At 37.1% G+C, this 22728-nt stretch overlaps 1 protein-coding gene across 6 annotated transcripts in view; it reads left to right on the top strand.

The window, feature by feature from the left end:
- Positions 1-22728, top strand: part of Ask1 (apoptotic signal-regulating kinase 1) — a 937451-nt gene that overhangs the window by 30986 nt on the left and 883737 nt on the right. For all 6 annotated transcript variants that reach the window (XM_090395264.1, XM_090395267.1, XM_090395262.1 and 3 more), the window contains exon 2: positions 4938-5244. The gene's annotated coding sequence lies outside the window, so the exon portion shown is untranslated. The remainder of the gene's footprint in view (positions 1-4937; positions 5245-22728) is intronic.

The raw sequence follows: 22728 nt of genomic DNA, 5'->3' as shown, positions 1-22728 counted from the left end.
GTGTTAGTGGATAGGAAGTTGAAGTTCAGGGGCCATGTAGCAAAGATTGCAAATACAACTCAAAAGATAATTCCAATGCTGAAAAATGAACATTCACATGTAAAGATAAGGATGTCATTTTGCCTCTTTACAAGGCATTGATAAGACTTCACTTGGACTATTGTGTGCAGATCTGGTCTCCTGGTTTCTATCGTGATTCTGATATATTGGAGAGAGTGCAAAGGAGAGTGTTAAAAATGATATCAGGATTATCGCATATTGATTATGAAGACAGATTGAGAATTTGTAGACTGCAGACAATAGCAAACAAGAGAAAGAGGAGTGATATGATTGAGACTTACAAACTTTTGAAAGGATCATACAGTAATTCAGTTGATGGAATTTTTCAATTTATGGAGGGTGGGGAAAGGACAAAACGGCTTCCTTGAAAGCTGAGAATGAATGCTGCTAAGAAGGTGAGTGGGGGTTAGATTTTTCTCTCATAGGATGGTGCATGATTGGAATGGATTGCCATTGGATGTTGTGAGTGCAAGCAGTGTGAATGAATTCAAGATTTAGTATGATAGCTAGTTCGTATAATATATGGCCTTCCTTGATAAGTCCCTTACTCCCTGGAGGTTTCTCTTAATAATAATAATAAATAGAAGCATATTATGTATATATAGGATCAGCTCAAAGCAAGCAGAAAAAACAGCTCCCACAGGGAACTGTTCTCTCTCACAGTTCTGTTTAGCATATAGACACACATGACATTTACCAACTCCCATTAAAAATCAAGCTCTTTCACTATGCAGATGACAAGGCCATGGCTCCATCCATAATGATGTAAACATAGCTTACACAATCATGCCACACGACATTATTAACCTTGTCACCAGTTGGATAACAGAAAATGGTATACACATAAATTCTGAAAAAACAAAATTAATGATATTCAAAAACACACAGACCCATAAAAACTAAGTATCTCACTATCTGAAATCTGCCCTTCTATTCTTGAGATACCAGTCCTGCTAAAACCACGACTTTTACACAGGTCAGTACAACAAGATACCTGATACTTCATTTCAATGCTGATTTAAATTGGAATAGCCATGTAAACTATCTGCAGAACAAACTCCACAGCTAGCAAACTATATCGATTAAAAGACTTAGCTCCACATACATAAAACACTGATTCTATAAAGTGTTATGTGAAACATCCTAAGGTGCATAATAACAACATACGTGTTTGTGCATATTTCAGGCTAAACAGATTAGAATCGTTGCAATATAAAATGGTGAAATTGATTTCATCAGAACCAAGCGAAGATTTCATATTCACATGGGCTTCACAAAATATTTAAGGAAAAACACCTATACCACTACACAGTCATGCTAAAATGCTACTTCAACTCTAACTACAGAATAATTAGAGCAGTATATACGATAATGAGACTGCAATCAATGAACTTCACCTATAAATACAGCAGTCACTATGGAAAAACTTCCTGAAACTTTTATAATCCCCAGTATGATCAACAAACTGCCATTTGAAATGAGAAACTTTGGGATGTATGGAGCACTTAAAGCTGCATTGTGGAGCTATAATGACACTGAAAAACTAAATGTAAGTTATTACAACAAATAAGCCTAATGAGGGTCCCTTCAAGTATTAACACAGACACAAACACACCATGTCCAATTCCTACACCTATTCTCAATCATAGAGAGACAAAAGGTTAATGTGTGTGATTTGACTTTGAATCTGGTATTTGTTTCTTTATGATAATCAGAAATATAATTGCAGTTAAACAGAGATATTTAGTATCTACATAGTGTAGATACTAAATCAAAACAGCAAAACCATTGCTAACCAAAGCAGTTATCCTCAGATACGCTTTGGGGGTGTTAGTAGAACATTAGTAGAACAAAAGAAAGAAAAAGTACAATGCAGCAGTGGAAATAGGGAAAAAAAAATAGATAGATTATGTATTGTCACTTTCATTATTGTGTTCAACTTTTTTGTTTAAATCAGATATCTTAATTATTCTTAATTACAAATTTAATTCATTTAAAAATTAACTAATTATATTAAAATTAATGAATTAAATAATTTATTGAATTAATTAATCAATTCATTTAATAAACTACTTATTTAGTCAGTTTCATTAGATGAAAAATTACACTCTTTACAGAAAATGGAAAATGTGTGCTGCTGTGTTGCAGAGTTTGTAAAAGAATAGGTTGGAATATTCTTGAAGATGTTGTACATATGTATATAATTGTGCTATAAATAAATAAAATTAAAAAAAATCACAGCCTCATGCAGTTGGCAGACCAGTCGTTGGAGGCCAGCTTAACACTTCAACTTCTTGGTTCAATCATTGTATATTATCAGTAACAACAGTAGTTAATCTTTTATCCAAGTGTAAGCAAACAAAGTTTGTGCCTGAAGTAGTTTCAAGACTGGGCAAATCGTATATAGAAGCTAATGACTTCACACTACTTGCCTTAGTATCCCATAATGCAAAGCACATATCCTTACGGACATGTATGATGCTATGCATTATGGGAAGGGTCACTATCCAGACCAGTTTCGACCTTCCTACAGATGAGACCTCAATAAAGTCAAAACTGGTCTGGGTAGTGACCCTTCCCATAATGCATAGCATCATACATGGTTGTGTCCTGAATAAACTAAGAAATGTTTTAACACGAATTATTCAGGACACAACTTTATTTAAACATGGGCAGAGATTGTGGCATGTTGGCAATAGATTAGAAAGATAACTATGTATATAAATCAAAATTAAGAGTGAGAAATTGTACAAAAATGTATAAAAATGTTTGCAAGACCTAACCTGTAATGCATGTGGGTCAGATATAGAAATTAATTCAAGCTGTTAATTCTATTTAAGAACCCCATTTCATGTATTATAAGGTAGCAAAGCCTGTGAGCCAGATTTCAAGGGTCACCTTTAACTGTCCTGTGTTACGCATACCAAAAGGGGGGAAGGTAGTTATAGGAAAGAGAAACTGAAGCGCCTTCCAAAAAGAACACAACGTGCACATGCAATGTTATAGAGGGAGCTGGACACCATGAAGTAAACCCACGTGACCGCGTTGGTGGGTATCGCGATAGCCGAGAAACACCGAGAAGAGAATGAAAACAAAAGGGGCAAGCAAACCCCACTCGAGGCTTTTTTTGGGTTCCTGTTTCCTGATCTCTCTCAGACGTAGGGTCCAGTCCACTCCGACGGAGAAGTTCCTGGCTAGCCGTGGAAGGCATTGGTTCATCTGTCACAACGTTTGAGAACAACCTAGCTATCTCCTGAGACTAGGATAGCTGTGCGATGTCGTGCGACGGAGGAACCAAGCAAGTGCCTTCCTTTCTGGCTATGCTCCCAAGCCATATCCCCTTTCCTGCCGAGGTTTTAACTGCATAGTTGATCAAAATTCGTGATTATACGAAAAGCAAAGTGAAGAAGCCTTAATGACCAGACAAGGCAAGAAGAAAGACATAGCATCAATACTGAGACGGTAAAGTAGACTTTTGTATTGTGATTTCCAGTTAAGAAAGAGTGTGTTACCCTAAGAAAGTTTGTGAATGGGCTAATTTTATGGAACTTTAAGAACTATCTGCAACTTGGCCCAGGCCATTTGTTCGAGAATTATCTGCCAAACAAGGCCATGTTTATTCTGCAGGAATTAATAGTAAATGGGTAGAATGATATAACCAACGACCACGTGAATGTAAAAGGTGTGTTAGATATCAATGAGATAATGTTAAGATACCTATAATGGTGGTCTATACAAGATTATTTATATGTTTTGTATATTAGTATTGAACCAAGGATCTTGCTTGAGAACAATTCAGATTAATTAGTAATAATGCTTACTTGTATGATTTCTCTCTTTTATTAAACATGTTTCTTAGTACCTGCCTGACCTGTTGTTAATGTATGAATTCAAACAGCCACTCATAAAAACATTGATGAACTTAGCGGGAAGAACCCACGTGTATGATTAAACAAAAGAGCCACGACTGCATGCAAGAAATTAGTACTGAACATAAAATTTATTATAGTTTAATTATTGTGTATCATTCTGAGAGAGCCATCCTGGGTAAGAGTCCCATCTATCCTCGGTATTGGCTGGCGCAGTTATAATATAAATTTTGTCAATACTTATCAGGTGGACTCTTTTAGAATGATGTGTAAATGGTCACATCTCACACAAGGACAAAGCCCTAAACACTAAGTAACCTACACGTGGTTAAACTATAGAGAGGCCAATAGGACTGCTTATTAAAAAGGGGGAGATTTAAAGAAAGAACGGAATAAGTGTAGTGTTTCTTAAAATTAGAAGATTATATACGGGAATAAGAGATCAGTTTAACAAGGAAGTAATAAGAATAAACAGCACATAAGAACCGAAATAAACAAAAAAGCGACATAACAACATGTCTGTAAGGATATGTGCTTTGCATTATGGGATACTAAGGCAAGCAGTGTGAAGTCAATAGTCTCTATATACAGTTTGCCTAGTCCTGAAACTGCTTCAGGTGCAAACTTTGCTTACACTTGGATAAAGGATTAAACCAAGAATATAATTTCTTGGCATCTTTAATTTATAGTATAACCAAGTGGAAAAATTTCCCACTTGAACTCATTTATTCTCAACTTATACAGCGAGTGTAAATTTATATATATTTATATAATGGCAAAGTCATTATTAACTCATAACAGAGCATATATTGATGAGATAGAAATGAGACATCTAAAATTGAATTCTGGAATATCAGTATGCTTATTTTTAGAATTAGTGTGTGCAATGTATGTTTCATTAAACAGAATTTCTTTTAATAAAAGTTAATTGTTACTGATCATGGTTATTCAAATTTAATGCACCTAGAAATGGAAGTTAAATTGATTTTCTTGCATTTTTTCCTGCAGTTGTTACATAAAGCTTTTTCACCATGAAGATTTCTAAAATTTGATTTCAAAGCTCTCAAAATCCAACTTAATATTGTGCATTTATTAACTTGAGGAGAAAGTTTATCATCTATGCGTTTGGTAATATTAAGGCCAAAGGAATGTTTTTACTTAAGCCAGAGACTAAGCGTCGGAAAGCTTGTCACTATCAAGTATTGCCCAGGCACCAAATTTTCAATATTAAGGTTTGCTTAAATTCAGTTATCGTATATTCAGTGCAAGTTCCTATGTGATACTAAAAGTTGAGCTGCTGATTTTCTAATTTGTGGTAAGTAAATTGGCATATGATTTTTTTTTTAAATTCATCAATACTGTCTTTTCAAGTAGTTTTTTTTTTTAAAATATGTGTGCTTTTTTTCATATATTTTTAAGTCTCAAGTCATAGTTTGTAATTTTGAATATTTTTGCTTTATTTGTTCATTTATTTCATACAGTAAAACCCTGAAGTTACGCAGGGTGAGACCAACAAAAAAGCACGTAAGTCGAATTCGCGTAACTCGGGGTGTAATTTTGCATGTAATTTATATATATATACAAACATACAATTGGGACCAAAGGTTTACAAAAACATCTATATTTTTTAAGAAATATAATCATAATTGTAGTTTTTCGTACATAAAAAAAAGAAAGTTATTTCGATGTCGATGGTTTCATAAAATCTAATAGATTCATCTGATGGCATAATGTCTTGTCACGCAAAATTTCTTCATAGCAAGCTAATGATTTTTTTATTCCTTGCCTTGTGGCTACAATTCATTCCTCGTTAGAATCTATGTCCTCCAAAATTTGTAAACCTTTCTTTTATGATTGTTCTTACTGTGGATTCCTGTAGATCGAACTTCTTTGCTAGTTCACAAATTTTCATTCTGCCTTCAAAATCCTTAATAATGTTGAGTTTTGTTTTCAAAGTCAATGCTTTTCTTTTCTTGCTAGCAGTAGAAGAATTGGACTTGCTTCTTTTGGATGACATTATTATTTTTTATGTGATAAAATTTTTATCAAGAACATAACATTAAACAATCACAAGGTTTGTAGACTATAAAAATCATGTATGAATGGAGACCGTGCGAAACATGTCAGTGCTTGTTCACAGCATGTGCGACACTGGCGAATGCGGCCGGTGCCTGAAAGATACGACTAGTGGTGAGGCGTGAAGCAGGACGGGAATACGTACATATAAGAAACCGCGTAACTCCGGATTCGCGTAAGTTGGGGTATGACTGTATTATTATTATTATTAACATGAGACTTCCATAGAGTCAGAGACTCATCGTGGGAGGTATACACTATCACACACACACACACACCTGGCTTATCAAATTTTGCCTTAAACTTGTTCAGTGTGTCTGTATTCACAACACACTCAGACAATGCATTCCACTCACCAACCATTTTCCATGCAAAGAACCTGCTTCTCATTCCTCTGCTCACATCTTCCTTATACGGTTTCCAGGGATGGCCTCCTGTCCCCCCCCCCCCCCACATTCAATGTAAAATTTTTTCCATCTTAACCTGGTAACAACCCTTGACCATGTCTCAATTATATCTCTCCTCCTCCTCCTGTTCACAGGCTTTGTAAATTACATTCCCTCAATCTGTCTACATACTCCACATTCCAAAGACCATATACCACATTTGTAAATCTTCTCTTGACCTTTTCTAACATATCTTCGTCACCATGAAAACTCATTGACTAAATCCATGTACAATAATCCATATGAGGCCTGATCAGTGCCATAGACAATCGAATCATAACCTCTGTATTTCTGCATGCCAAGGTCCTCTGCATCGTAGCCTTCACACGATGCTTCATATTCACCTGATTTGGTGTTATTAAACTGGAGAAAGAAAAGGATCTTGGTGTGATTGTAGATAAAAATTTGAAATTCAGAAGACATATCGCAAAGGTTGTGAAGACATCTTGGAGAATTGCTGCAATATTTTCTTTTGATATGTAGCCAACAAAAATTATGGTAGGATGGCATTGATTGGAGAAAATGGTATAAGGACAACTGCTGTAGAGTTTGAGATATTTAATGGGCAGTTCATAAAGTCTTTCATTCTTGTGAATGTGATATCATGGAGAGTTTGAGAGCAGGGGATGATGAGAAGAGACTGACTGGCTGAGTGAGGAAGAGGTATATGAGGAATTAAGCAAACTTGAGGCTGTGGGACTTGATACATTACTGCATATTTTGATGGCATATATTATTATTATTATTAAACAAGACCTCATGGAGTCAAAGACTCATCTAGGAGGTCCTTTTATCTTACACACACATCTCATCATACCGTGTCTTAAACACATTCAAACTACTTGCAGACACCACGCTCTCAGGCAAGGCATTCCAATCACTCACAACTCTGCACAAAAAAAACCTGCCTCTCACTCCCTTACTCACACCCTCCTTATACAGTTTCCAGGGATGACCTCTGGTTCTCCCCTGATCTCCCACTATTCTCTGTAGAACTTCTCTACCATTGATCCTATAACAACCCCTTACCAACTTGTAGGTCTCTATCATATCTCCCCTCTTCCTTCTCTCCACAAGACTCTGCAAATTACATCTTTTCAATCTTTCCTCATACTCAACATTCCAGAGGTCAGAAACTACCTTAGTCAGTCGCCTTTGGACCCTTTCCAACATCTCTTCATCCTTCTGAAAACCCGGTGACCAAATCTGGGCACAATAGTCCATGTGTGGCCTAATCAAAGCCTTATACAATGGAACAAGAATCTCCCTACTTCTACACGTCAGTGTCCTCCTCATCATTCCCAGAAGTCTTTGTGTTGTCTTCACAATTTTGGCGATGTGTCCCCTAAATTTTAGATCCTTATCCACTATCACCCCCAGATCTCTTATTTCCTCTACTTCCAACAATATATTCTCACCAAGCATAAATTCTGCATCCCATCTTTGTTTTCCAAATTTTAAAACTTTACATTTTGCAACATTGAACTCACATCCCCATTTGCTTGCCCAATCACTCAATTTATTCAAGTCTTCTTGCAAGGCCACAACATCTTCACTACTCTTTATGGTTCGTCCCAACTTTGCATCATCTGCAAACAACTGAATATCTCCATCCAAATCTTCACCAATATCATTAATATATAAGTTAAATAGTAATGGCCCTAAAACAGACCCCTGAGGCACTCCACTAGTGGCCTTTCCTTTTCCTGGATATTGCACCCCCATACACAACTTGTTGATACCTATCAGATAGCCAGTCTCCAATCCAATGCACTAATCTAATATCCAACCCCATCTGCTCTAGTTTGACTGTCAACTTATCATGAGGTACTCTATCAAAAGCCTTTGCGAAATCCAAGTATATTACTGTGTATCCTTCTCCTCTGTCCAAGGAAGCAGTCACTTTATTGTAATAAGTAAGTAGATTACTAAAACATGACCTCCCTTTAGCAAATCCATGCTGTCCATCAAAGATTATACCATTGTTGTCAACCCAACTCTGGATCCTAGTTCTCACAAGCTTCTCCAACAACTTAACCACAACACCTGACACACAGATAGGCCTATAGTTTGATGCTTGAGTTCGATCACCTCCTTTATGAAGTGGCACAATCTTGCCCTCCTTCCACTCTTTAGGAACTTGACCAAGTGCAAGACTCGTATTAAAAAAATATGTCAAGGCAGGTGTCAACTCTCTGGCACACTCCTTCAGAATACGTGGTGATATATTATCAAGTCCCACAGCCTTATTTACATCTAGTTTACTCAACTCCCCAAACACCTCTTGCTCACTTACAGTCAGTCTCTCCTCCCCATCATCAACTGCTCTTAATCTCTCCATGAAGTCACATTCACAAGATTGAAAGATCTTTATGAATTGCTCATTAAGTATCTCCACAACACATTCTGCAACAGCTGTCTTTATACCATTTCCTCCAATCAATGTCATCCTTCCATAATCATTCTTTCTTTTGCTGGCTACATATCGAAAGAACTCCCTAGGATTCTTTTTGGCTTCATTAGCTAACTGCTGTTCATACCTCTCTTTAGCTACTCTCACCAACCAAGTCACCCTCCTTGCCTGGTCTTTGTAGACCTCATGAAATTGGTTACTTCCACTTCTCTTATGCTGTCTCCACAATGCCTTTTTTTTCTGTATTGCATGCTTAATCTCTTTATTCATCCATCTCACACCTACCTTATTTAACCTTCTCACCCGTGGTATACATTTAGACATTGCATCTACTAAATAGTTTTTGAAAATCCCCCAAGCTGCATTGATCTCTTTTCCAGCTAACTCCTCATTCCATGCTACATCTGCAAGCTGTCTCCTGAGCTCTTCATAATCACCCCCCTTGTAGTTCCACATATACCCTTTTTTCACAGGGGTCCTTGCACTGCTGGCAACCACCCAGGTAATCACTTCATGGTCACTTTCACCAATTGGTGGATGATTTGACACCTCATTTATAATTACATCCTCCGATGAGATGACCAAATCCAAGACCCTTAATCCTCGTGTGCCCTCTGTTACATACTGCCTGAGGTAGTTATCCCTCAAAAACTCAAGAAACTCATTTTCTTTACTTCCAGTCGCTATCTCTTCAATCCAGTCTATATTGCCATAATTAAAATCACCCATAATGATCACCCTTTTCTTATTTGCTTGGCTTATTTGACTATACATTTCACTATCACCACCATCCACATTACCAGGTCTATAACAACATCCCACCAAGTATTTGATTCTATTCACCTCTATCTCACACCATACTGCCTCAAAACCACTGGCCCTATTTCCCTCTTGCATCTCTACCTTGTATGGACATAACTCTTTCTCTATCATCAATAGCACTCCCCCTCCCTTTTTATCCCTTCTATCCTCACGAAACACATCATACCTTTCCATCTCTATTCCTGTCAGGATGTCGTCCTCATCTAACCATGTCTCACTTATTCCAACAATCTCTGGGTACACAGACACAATTAGTGCAACTATTTCATCTGCCTTGTTTCTTATGCTTCTAGCATTGGTATACAAACACAACAACTCATTTCTGGATCTACAGCTAGTTCCACTGATACCATTCACTCGATGTGCTCTCTCCATGCTGGACTGGGGCCATTTCTCTCTCTGCTTCTTCATTTTAGAACCCTTTGCAACAACATCTGTTTCCTCTTGATCCCTGGTCATCCCATTACTTTCCTGCCTACACATGCTCTCACCTCCTCTTGGAGCATCCACCTTTCTCACGCTGTGTATCCCTGTCCACCCTGGGCCTCCCCTTTTCCCTGCTCCTCTTGCACACCCATTCTCTCATTTTCTATACTCATACCACTCACCTCTCCATTCATTTCCACTTCTTCAATCTCTCCTGTCTTACTCTCCTGCTCTTCCACATCACTCCCCTCTCGATCTGATTCATTTTCTCTATTCACTTCTCTACCTTCCAGCAGCAGTCTCTCTCTAAGCGACTCACACCATAACCACTCAAATGCAGTCCATCGCTCCCATACAGCTCACTTCGTCCCTCAAACTCATTCCACACATTAACAAACTGTACACCCATCTCCTCACACATTTCAGCCAGAATACCATTCATAATCCTTGCTCTCCGCCTCATTTCACCACAATCATACCTAGGCAACACACTGACCACCCTTCCTGTCACTATTCTCTTTTATCTTTCCAAGCAGTCTCTTGACATTCATTTTGACATGCTCTTTGTTCTCTCTCAAATCATTTGTACCAATTAATACAATTAACTCTTTTGCTCGCTCCCGCCTCATATCCAATGCCTCAATCACTCTACTTATTTTACCGCCTGGAAAACATACCTTGTGCATTTTATCCTCTAGCACACCTTTAATAATGGAGTCGCCATACAACGCCACTCGCTCATCTTTCGTTAACTCTTTCATGCCATCATGATTTATTTTAATAGTTTTGACCTGAATTCTCTTAATTTCATTCCGCATCCATTTCATTTCTTGCCTCATCCAATCTAATTCACTTTCCGAACCTCGCGACACATTCTCTCTATCATTAAATCTTTCTAACTTTCTAACTCTCGACCCCCTCTTCTCACATTCCCTCTCATTCATCCTTCTTTGTTTCCATACTTTCGGACTAACATGCGTCCAACTTTCGCTATCATTCTTCTCACTTTTACTGTCATTCATCTTTCTTTGTTTCAGTACTTTCGGTCCAACATGCGTCGAACTTTCGCCATCATTTATTCTTTCGATTTTTTTTACTTGCGATTTCTGCATTACGCAAGTTCTACTTTCATTCGTTCTCTCAATTTCGTTTCTTTTCACCTCACTTTCGTCCCTTTTAACATCCGTTACGGTTGTCAAATCGCTCTTTTTCTTTTTTCCTGATTTTTTAACATTTTTTCGCTTCTCTTGCTCACCATCCATTTCTTTCAAACGTGCAATCGCGACACAATCAGTACTAGCACTTTCTGTCATCAATTTCATATTCGCATTCATTAGTTCTTCGTTCAGGTCACACTTCGCACACACCCTTCTTCCATCCGCACTAAACATCCACAAATCATTTATGTAATCGAAGGAATACATATAACAGACCTCACACTTAACGAAACGACTGAAATCTACATTCAAATCATGGAATGACAATGCCGCCGGCATTTTTTTTTTTTTTTTTCTCTCTGCCGGTTACTAGGTCTAATAATAACGATTTCGTAATTTAGTTTAGACAAGGAAAAAAAACCCACACTAATAATACCGGTAGCGTACAACGTTTACAGCCACTCTTACTCAAACAATTACGCATATATACTTAATTATTCCTAGTAAAAACTTATCTGAATCAGGAGCTCTTCAAAACACGTCCGCAGTACTTGGCCCACTAGCGCCCCCTGCCAGGGAGTTGACATCTGCCAGGGAGTTGACATCTGCCTTGACATATTTGTTTAATATGAATTTTACATTGAGTCAAGTTCCAAAGGAGTGAAAGGAAAGCAAGATTGTACTTGAATTCTGTCACCTCCTTTGATAAAGGAGGTGACAGAATTCAAGCATCAAATTATAGGCCAATCTGTGTTTTTGGTGTTGTGGTTAAAGTGTTGGAAAGACTGGTGATAACAGTGCTCTTATCTTTGATGGACAGCACAGATTTGCTAAAGGGAGATCATGTTTTAGTAATCTACTTACTTATTACAATAAGATGACAGCAACATTGGATGTGGGAGATGGATACACAGTAATATACTACTAAGACTATGCAAAGGCTTTTGATAGATTACCATGTGATAAGTAGATAGTCAAACTAGAGAAGATGGTGTTTGATATTAGACTAATGCATTGGATTGGAGTCCTTTCTTTTAGTATTGCACAGTGATAAGCATTAATTTTGGAAATTATGGACTTTACAACTGTGTTATAAGTAACTATTTTTAATTTCCCGATGTTTCGACCTTCATATCAAGGTTGTCATCTGGAGAATATACAAGGACAAGCTGAGTTACATTTCACGCAGTAAGCTAAAGAAACAATGATTTCATCACCGGTTATTCTACTGGCATGACCTCTAGTGAAAAAAAAAAAAGATACAGATAAAATTAATTAAATATTTAGAAACTACATCAAAGCTAAATTCTAGTTAAGATAACGTGGGAAAAAAATCTTTCATATAGAGAGTTTTCTTACAGTAACAATGATGTCCTGTTTTTAATATGGCAATTGTTATATTAGATTTAAGATTCTGGATTATCTACAGTCCTGTTTATAGTTAGCTATTAGGAATATAGGTTCCATAGGTAGAATATTTGCCTTCTACCAATCTGACCATCATTATTGTTCAGATTGGGGTGGTTGATAAGAGAGATCACAGGCTTTTTTAAATTTGTGTTCATACCATGTTTTGATGTGATGTAAAGAACTGGTTCTTTTCCAGTCAATTCTATGTAAAGTGTTCAGGGCATGATCAGAAAGGCCAGCTTCACCATAGTTATTATATTTAATGTCGTTTATGTTCCTTTTGTCTGATAGGAATTGTACGTCCTGTTTCCCCTATGTATGGTAGATTACAGGTGCAATAAATACGGTATACTCCAGAGTGGGCCAGGAGGGAGTGGGTCTTTGGATCATTTGAGCAAACTTTTTAATTTTGAAGGAGGTTTAAAGGTGGCTTTGAGGTTGTATTTCTGTGGTATTCTGTTTATTTTATCTGATGTCCCTTTAATGTAAGGAATGGTTATAGTTTGTAGTCTGGTTTATCTTTGTTTTTTATTGAGGTCTTGTAGAGAATTTTGTTAATGGTGTTTTGGCTGTAACCATTTTTAGAAAAGTATTGCTGATAACTTTAAATTCGTCTTTCAGTGCTTGTTCATTGGAGCTGATCTTCAGAGACCTGTTTTTTAGAGTATTAACGACGTCTAGTTTTTGTGTTTGGTGGTGGTAGGAGTTTGTGTATATATTGGCCAGTATGTGTCGGTTTCTGGTAAACAGTGAAGGAAAGACTGCCAGAAGGAAGACGTGTGAAAAATGTATCTAGAAATGGAAGTGTGTTCTGTTTTTCAATCTCAATAGTGAACTGTATGCGTTTGTGTTGTTTGTTTAGGTGGCTAAGGAAAGTGTCTAGCGGCCATGGGGTCAGATCACAAAATCATCATCAACATATCTAAGCCAGACTTTGGGTTTTAAAGGAGTGGAATCTAGAGCATGTTGCTCAAAATGTTCCATATAAAAGTTAGCAATGGGGGGGGGGATAATGACGAGCCCATGGCTGCGCCTTCTTTTTTGTAGGTAGAAAGCATTTTGTCATACAAAATAACCAGAACGTAATACATGCACAAAGAACACTGATATCTGGAGGGAATTTGTTCTGTAAAAGAGAGATTGTGTCATTGATTGGGATATTCATTTATAGAGGGGAGACATCAAATTTTCGACAAAAATTTGACATCTCTGCAAAAAGACGAAAATTCTACCCATGGAACCTTTCTTCTTAAGGGCTAACTATAAGCAAGACTGTAGATAATCCAGAATCTTAAATCTAATATACAACTGTCATGTTAAAAATAGGACATCATTGTTACTGTAAGAAAACTCTCAATATGAAAGATTGTTTCTCCCATGTTATCTTAAATAGAATTTAGCTTTGATGTAGTTTCTTAATATTTAATTAATTTTTAATTTTATCTGTATCATTTTTTTTTTTTTTCACTAGAGGTCATGCCAGTAGAATAACCGGTTATCAAATCATTGTTTCTTTAGCTTACTGTGTGAAATGTAACTCAGCTTGTCCTTGTATATTTGTATATAATCCAGAACCTTGATATGAAGTTTGAAACGTCGGGAAATTAAAAATAGTTATTTATAACATGGTTGTAAAGTCCATAATTTCCAAAATGAGAGCATTGGATTGGAGATTGGCTGCATGATAGGTATTAACAAGTTGTCTGTTGGGGGAGCAATATCCCATAAGAGGAAAGTTACTAGTGACCTGTTTTAGGTCCATTGCTGTTTAAACTGTTTGTTAATGATATTGGGGAAGATTTGAATGGGAGATATATATACAGCTGTTTGCAGATGATGCAAAGTTGGGACGAAAGATGAGAAGTAAAGCCAGTGTTGTGGCCTTACAAGAACGCTTGAATGAATGGGCATGAAGTTGGGATGCCAGTTCAGTGTTGTGAAATGTAAGGTTTAAAATTTTAAAACAAAGATGGGATGTAGAATTTACTTTTGGTGGAGATATATTGTTGGAGGTGGAGGAAATAAGAGATCTTGGAGTGCTGGTGGATAAGGATGTGATATTTAGTGGACATATTGCCAAAATTGTGAGGATAACAATGAATTCTGGGAATGATGTGAAGGACACTGACTTATAGAAGTAAGGAGATTTTGGTTCCATTATATAAGGTTCTGGTTAGACCACATATGGCCTATTGTGCACAGATTTGATCACCTGGTTTTCGAAAGGATAAAGAGATGTTGGAGAGGATCCAGAGGTGATTGACTAAAATAGTTTCTGACCTTGGAATTTTGAATATGAAGAAAGGTTGAGACAATGCCATTTGCAGAATCTAGTGGATAGGAGGAAGAGGAATGATATGATCATACAGGTTGGTAAGGGGTTTTTATAGGATTAACATTAAAGAGGTGTTACATAAAATGGTGGAAGATTGGGGGGGGCGATACAAGAGGTCATCCTTGGAAGCTGTATAAGGAGGGTGTGGGATTAAGAAACAGATTTTTTGCCTGGAGAGTTCTGAATAATTGGAATGCATTGTCTGAAAGTATAGTTTCTGCATAGAATTTGAATGTGTTTAACGTTATGATGAGTTGTGTGTGTGTATGACAAAAGGGGCCTCCTAGATGAGTCTGTGACTCCATGGGGGGGGTCCTAGGATAATAATAATAATAATAATTGACCATAAGAGATAAAAAAAAAAAACGGTGATAGTTTCATTGTATAAAACATTTATTAGACCACATCTGGATTTCTGTGCTCAGATCTGATCAGTAGGAATTGAAGGAGGATGAAGTAACCATGGAGAGGGTGCAGAGACAGATAACCAGAATCACATCAGGACTGTATAATGTTGACAGACTGAGGACATGCAGACTGCAGAGTTTGGTGGATATAAAACAAAGGGGGGTGGATATAAGTGAAACCTTTAAGCTGTTAAGGGTAATGATCTTATTAATGCTGAGGAGACTTTTTGTATAATAGAACAAGGGAAAAGAAAAAGGACAAGGAAAGTTACCAAGGAAGTATTGCAGAAAGTAAGTTTTTGTATGGAGAGAATGATGATGATGGTTTATGGTTTTAATGGTGCAAGGACAGTAAAAGTCATTCTGCACTATATCAAAAGTTATTATAGCAGTACACAAGGTAAGACAATCGCAAACATCCATGTCACAGTGGGATTCGAACCCACAAACCTGTTGGTTGGAGTGCAGATATGCTAATCCCCTTGACCAACCAAGCCTGCATGGTAGGGGCATGAAATTCATTGCCTGAGAGGGTATTAAAAGTGCAAACATTGGATGAGTTTAAGGAATGTTACGATAGACTTTGTATTGACTAGTGTTGACCTCCCATGATGATCTTGTGAATCCATGCAGATGAAGAAGATCATAATAATAATCGTATTGATATAGATAATGTAGTGTAGTTAAAGTTGAGGTATTAAGCTGTTTGTATTTCTTCTGCAGCAGTTTAGATTTAGGAAAATTAGTATGAGCTTCTATTGGAGAGATAAGATTAATATTACTTACAGAGGTCACCATAGATTTGTTAAAGGATGATCTTGTTTCATCCATTTGGTATTATCAGTATGAAATAAATGATAATACCTCTCCAATTTCTCTCATAAACTATTTATTGTTAGTATGGAATGCATATATTGTAATTTTTCTGAATTTAACAAGTTGATGTTAGTTTGCAGAAATTGGTTTAGATACGAGGTTAGCACAATGAATTATCACATCTATCTGACAGATGTGACAATCTGTGTATGGTGGGGATAGAATAGTAGTATTGAGCAGAAGGAAGGTTATAGGTGTAGTTCCAGAGAACTCAATACTAGGTTCATTGTTTTTTATAGACTTCACAAAAATATTCAATTATTATGGGTGATGTGTAGCTTGGAGGATATGTTGTCACTAGTGGTGAAAACACCTTGAAGATTGTAACAGTACTGACAAGGATGTTAACTTTCGGGTATAAGGTGTGGTGTTTGTTGTTTGAAAGAAATAAAAAAAATGTTAGAGAGAGAGAAGAATGGGAAGATAACAAAACTAATATCAGGTGAAGTATTGAAGATAGATGGAGGGCATGTAATCTGCAGAGCTTGATATAGATGACGAATTGATGTAACTGATAGACATTTTAGCTCTAGAGAGATAGTTATCAGATGGACACTGGACAGATTTATGAAAGATAGAATAAGAGGAAATGGATAAGTGGAAGGGGGGGGGGGGTACATGAGAGTAAGTAACATTCATAACAGTGCTTCAACAGTATAAACAACATTGAGAGATGAACAAATGCAACTAATTTATTGAAATTAACTAATATTTTGCTAGTTTTCTACCCAGCATCTTCAGAGCACAAACTACAACTATGACCAGCATTCAACTAAATCATTGTAGAAACATTTCATATTGTAACTGAAGATTGAACCAGCATCTTAACATGGTACCCTCTATGGACTGGATAACATAATAAAAGTTAATTTGGAAAAATCAGGCTATCTGGTCTCAGAATGACTATATCCCAAATCTGTGGTAAATTAATGCTGCCTGTTATGGTTAGGGCAGTGCTTTATAAATGATTCTGATGCTAAAAATAGTCTATCAGACCTATTAGCAACTTCTGTGTAATACCAATGTCTTTTTCCATTTAATCCTTTGTTGAAGGAGTGTTCACACTATTGTCTGCCAGTCCAGACTTATGATACAGATGATAACAGATGTAATTTTTGTGTTCTTTAAGGCGGATATCAACTGATCTGTCAGTCTGTCCAGTGTAGGCTAAATTGCAGTCACAAGAAATTTTATACATTCCAGGATCTTCATGAGGATGAAGCTGATCTTGGGAAGAACAAATGAAGGCATCTAGCTGAATGAGTGGTTTGAAAGTGGCATGGAGTTCACATATGCAGAGAAATTTAACTATTCTGATTACCCCTAAATATAAGAGATGGGAATGGTTTTGCTGTGATCTTGTGTGTTGGTTGCTGAAGGAATGGGGAGGAGTGTTCATGCAGTATTTTATCTATTTTATTAGGGTTGTTGCCATTGGCTAAAAAAGTATTGCAAAGATACCTGAATTTCAAGAACTGTGCCATTTGAATAAATAGCCCTGGTTCAGTGTGTAAGTGTTTTGAGGATGCCATGCTGTTGGAATGGGTGGTGACAGACATGAGTACTTATGTAAATATTTTCCTGTATGTGTAGCTTTTTATACACAGTGTGCCCATTAAGTAATGAAATTGATTTTTTTATAGGACAGCCCTTTAAATAAAAGTAACAGACGTGTTTATAGTTTTGACTGCTTGAATGGTTTGTAATCACAGGTGCAACTTTTGAGTCGGGTGATGCAGTAGTTTTTGTGTTGCAGCCATTGAAATAAGAGTGTGGGAGTAGAGCTTGTTAGAAGTTGAGTAGCAGAGCAAAGAACTATGATAAAATTTTACTGTAAATTAGGAAAAACTACTACAGAAGTGTACCAAGATTTAATGAAAGTTTACAGCAATGTGAATGTCTGGGCTGTGCACAGGTATTCTGGTTATCAATGTCTGAAGAGGGGAGGGAGTCTCTGGAGGATGAAACATGCTGTGGACAGCCAGTTTCTGTACTGACAAATGAAAATGTGGTGAAAGCTAGGGAAGTTGTTGCCCATGACAGGTGAATAACCACTAGGCTATTTGCTGTACAGCTTGGTGTTGGTAAGAAAACGACAAGATTAATCTTAGAAAGAGATTTGCACAAGAGGAATATTTGTGCCACACACAATGACACATAAACAGAGAGAGAGAGCAACGGGTTGCATGTTGTCAAAATTTCATCTATGCAGTTGATTAAGATTGTGATGTGTTGCAAGGAATTGGCACTGTGATGAAAGTTGGTGTTTCCAGATCAATGACCACTGTCAAGACAGTGGTTATTGTATTTTTTAATGCTGCTGGAATTATTCACTGCAGATTTGTTCCTGAGGGCACCACAGTGAACAATCCGTATTATTTAGGTTATTGTTGTTGTGAACAGTTCTTTCCTGACATGTTGCATGCAGGTGTCTGTACGCCTGCATGCATCATGTCAGTAAAGAACTGTTCACAACAACAATTGGTTTCTTTTGCATGACAATGCACCTGTGCACCGTGTATGCTGCCTATGAAGCAGTTTCTCGCTTCGAAGTGTATCTGTGTGATTCCCCCCCCCCCCCCCAATCACCAGATTTGGCAGACTTTTTATTTTCTTCTTCCCAAGATGAAGTGTGCCTTGAAAGGGAAGTGCTTTAGTGACATTGAGGACATCCAGCACACAGTGTGACCCAAACACTGAAGGAAGTTGGATGCTGTGTGGAGTTGGAGGGAGATTTGAATTTGTGTAATTGACAATTCCAGATATAGTTGTTTGTTTTGATATAATAATTGTTGTCTCATTTACTTAACAGGCACACTGTGTATGTGGCAAAGGATAAGGCATCATTCAGCAGTCATGTTACTAGTGTGTTCAGAAAGGAGAGACAGTTGGCACTTTGTGTTTTTTATTGTCAAGTTTATTTTAGGATGTTGGCTGTTAAGATACACTAAAATTTTATCTAATATGTATATAGGCCATGAATCAAATAGCTAACACACAATCAACTCGGCACAACTCAATTATTAGTTTATTTGTAGCTTTGTTGAGTGCTTGGTTTTTAAAATATTCCATATAGATGTTGGCTGGTGGGTTGGAGGGGGGGGATAAGAGATGAATCCATTGCAGTCCCATGTAGCTCTTTGTATATTTTTACTTTCTATCAGAAATAACCAGAATAAATGGTGAATATGAATAAGTTAGATAGAGGGGTAATGTGGCTTAATAAGGTCACTTAAACAGGATAGGAGACGACAGGTTAGCAAACCTTTTTTTTTTTTTGCCAGAAAGAAGAAGAATGCAGGAAGAAGTCCCACATTAATTTGATGGAAAATTGTTGATAGAAAGGTGGGAATGTAAACTTTTCATGTAGTATTACCATTATATCTTGCACTTCCTTTTCTTGAGATTATATAACTAGCTTATATTCGGGAATATAACCACTAATCACTTATATTTCTTTCTTTCCCTTTTTTTTTTCTGTAGTTCCTATATTTTTTGCTCTACTTTGTAATCTTTTTTTTTTGCTTTCCTATTCCAAAGACAACTAAAGACAAATTTGGTGCAAGCCATGAGCATCAAGAAAGGAGGATTCTGGTAATCTTGCACTGCTTCAGCCCCATGGCTCAGAGATGGGCAGCCCTAGATGCCCCAGTCAGGATCATTTGGCTAGTGGGCAGACTTGCCTGCAACTCAATGATGTTGTAGTAATTTTCCTCTCCTAGGAAAATTTTGCCAGAATCTCAGCAACAGCTTCATATCCTCCTGAATTTTTAATTCTGGAAGAACAGCAAGAGAAACAAAGGCTAAATTTTTCTACCAATGTTTTTGAGCCATACAATCAGCCATTTGTTAAGGAGGAACTAAAAAGAGTTCTCCTACTATCTCACCCTAGTGCAGTAAGGCCTGATGACATCCATTATGAAATGATAAAATGTCTACCATCATCTTCTATGGATCTCCTTTTCTTACTATGCAGTAGAATACTTGCAGAGGAAGAGTTTCCAAATTCTTGGCATAAGTCAATTGTCATTGCTATCCTAAAACCATGAAAAGATCCACCACTAGTAAATAATTATCGACCCATTGCTCTGGCCAGCTGTCTTTATAAGATACTAGAGAAAATGGTTAATACCAGACTTCTCTGTTATTTAGAAAGCAACAATCTTCTCTCCAATATACAATGTGGGTTCCGTAGACATCGCTCAACTTTAGACCATTTGGTTTGTTTAGAAACTTGGATTGTTTAGAGACATGGAAAAAGCTTATGACACAGCCTGGAGATAAGGCATATTAAAAGACCTCTATAACCTGGGTCTTAAAGGACACCTTCCTGTATTTATTAAAAACTTTCTTTCCAGGCTAATTTTCCAAGTCAGAGTGAGAAATATGTTATCTTGATCATATCATCAAGAACAGGGTGTTCCCCAAGGTTCTGTCTTAAGTGTGTTTTTTTGCTGTTAAAATTAACTCAATCACCGAACAGCTTCCTCCCAAGTAGACAATGCTCTATATATTGATGACTTCACAATTTACTGCCACTCCTGTAACATGAGGGTAATTGAAAGACAACTTCAACAAGCAGTTGATCATGTTTCTCTGTGGACTCTTAGTAATGGGTTTAGGTTTTCAACAGAAAAATGTGTCTGTGTACGCTTCTGTCGAAAATGCACTCTTCACCCAGATCCTGAATTAAGAATGGGATGCACTATTATTCCAATAACTACAGAAGCCAAATTCTTGGGACTCATCTTTGACAGTAAACTTACATTTCTAGCACACATTCGTCAACTAAGAGAAAAGTGCAAGAGAGCAATGAACCTTCTTCTCACTCTATCCTCTACTCAGTGGGGTGCTGATCGAACTTCATTGCTCCATCTTTATCGTGCTCTTATACGTTCAAAGCTGGATTATGGTTCTCAAGTCTATGGTTCTGCAACACATAGTAACCTGCGATTGTTGGATTCCATCCATCATCAGGGTATATGGATAGCTATTGGTGCCTTTCCCACATTACCCACTCATAGTCTTTATGTTGAAGCAAATGAACCAGCTCTATCACTTTCACGGAAACAGTTGTCTCTTAATTATGCCCTAAAGATAAAGTCGCTCCCAGATCATCCTACATGGACTAGTCTCTTTTCTCTGCAATGGGAAGCTCAATACCACACACACTTCAAACTGCCATGCGTCCTTTTGGTATGCATATTAAAGAGACTATGCAAGCTCTTGGTATAAATGTTGACAACATTGCCTACACTAAACATAACAGCATCCCTCCATGGCAGGTTTGCACACCATCCTGCAACCTCTCACTTTGTCAGCTACAGAAATCTCATACTCTATCATCTGTCTACCTCCAATTGTTTAATGCACACAGAGTAGCACACTCTGATTTCTTGCCTATCTATACTGATGGTTCAAGAACTAATACCTCTGTTGGCTGTGCTGCTGTGTTTCCTGACATTATTATCTCCAACCAGATCCCACCTGATTGCAGAAATTATACAACAGAGTTACATGCCATTTAGCTTGCACTTTTTTATATAAAAGAAAACTGCTACCAGAAGTGTATAATTTATACAGACTCATTCAGCTCTTTACAGGCTATCTCCTCTCCTATGCATAATCCACATCCAGTACTTTATGAGGTGTTACACCTGTTTCACAAAATGAAAATCCTTAATTTTGATGTTCAGTTGTGCTGGATTCTCAGCCACATTGGAATTAAGGGAAATGAGGCTGCAGATGCAGCTGCTAAATCTGCTCAAATTTTCTCCACGTACTGTTTGACAGTACCATATACAGACTACAGACAGTTTATACGATCAAAGTTAATTGCTCAATGGCAGTCATCATGACAGGAAGCATTAACAGACAAATTATACGACGTTAAACCTGAAATCAAGCATTGGCATTCTAGTCAACGAATAAAGAGACGAGAGGAAGTTGTTCTCACTAGGCTCTGCATAGGTCACAGTAATCTTACACATTCTTATTTACTGAGCTCTAATGACCCTCCCATCTGTGAAAAATGCAATACACATCTCACTATTTATCATATACTGGTAGAGTTCAGCACTTTGCATGAGTGAGGAATGAAATTTTTGCCTACCTGGCCAGACCATATACACTCAGGCAGATGCTGACAGACTCGGGCAGATTGCACGATGTTTTTAATTTTTTACAAAGAATTAATTTATACAAACGCATTTGACTGTAATTTTGTTTTTATGTAAATACTGTATTGCTTCATTTAACTTTTGTACATATATATTACAAAGTATGTAATTGTAAATGGTAGCTATCTATTTCTTTACTCCTTTGTAAACTTTGGGGTGTATTAGTATTACTAATAATAATATGGGATGTATTAGTATTACTTAGTATTACTAATTTCTTATTCTTGGTTCTATCTCTTACTCTACCTTCTT

The sequence above is a fragment of the Typopeltis vanoorti genome, chromosome 7, assembly GCF_054136105.1.
Source record: "Typopeltis vanoorti isolate ZY-2024b chromosome 7, IOZ_Tvanoo_1.0, whole genome shotgun sequence".
NCBI classification, from domain to species: domain Eukaryota; kingdom Metazoa; phylum Arthropoda; class Arachnida; order Uropygi; family Thelyphonidae; genus Typopeltis; species Typopeltis vanoorti.
The sequence above is the reverse complement of the archived record's forward strand: the minus strand, read 5'-3'. Positions and strand labels throughout refer to the sequence as shown.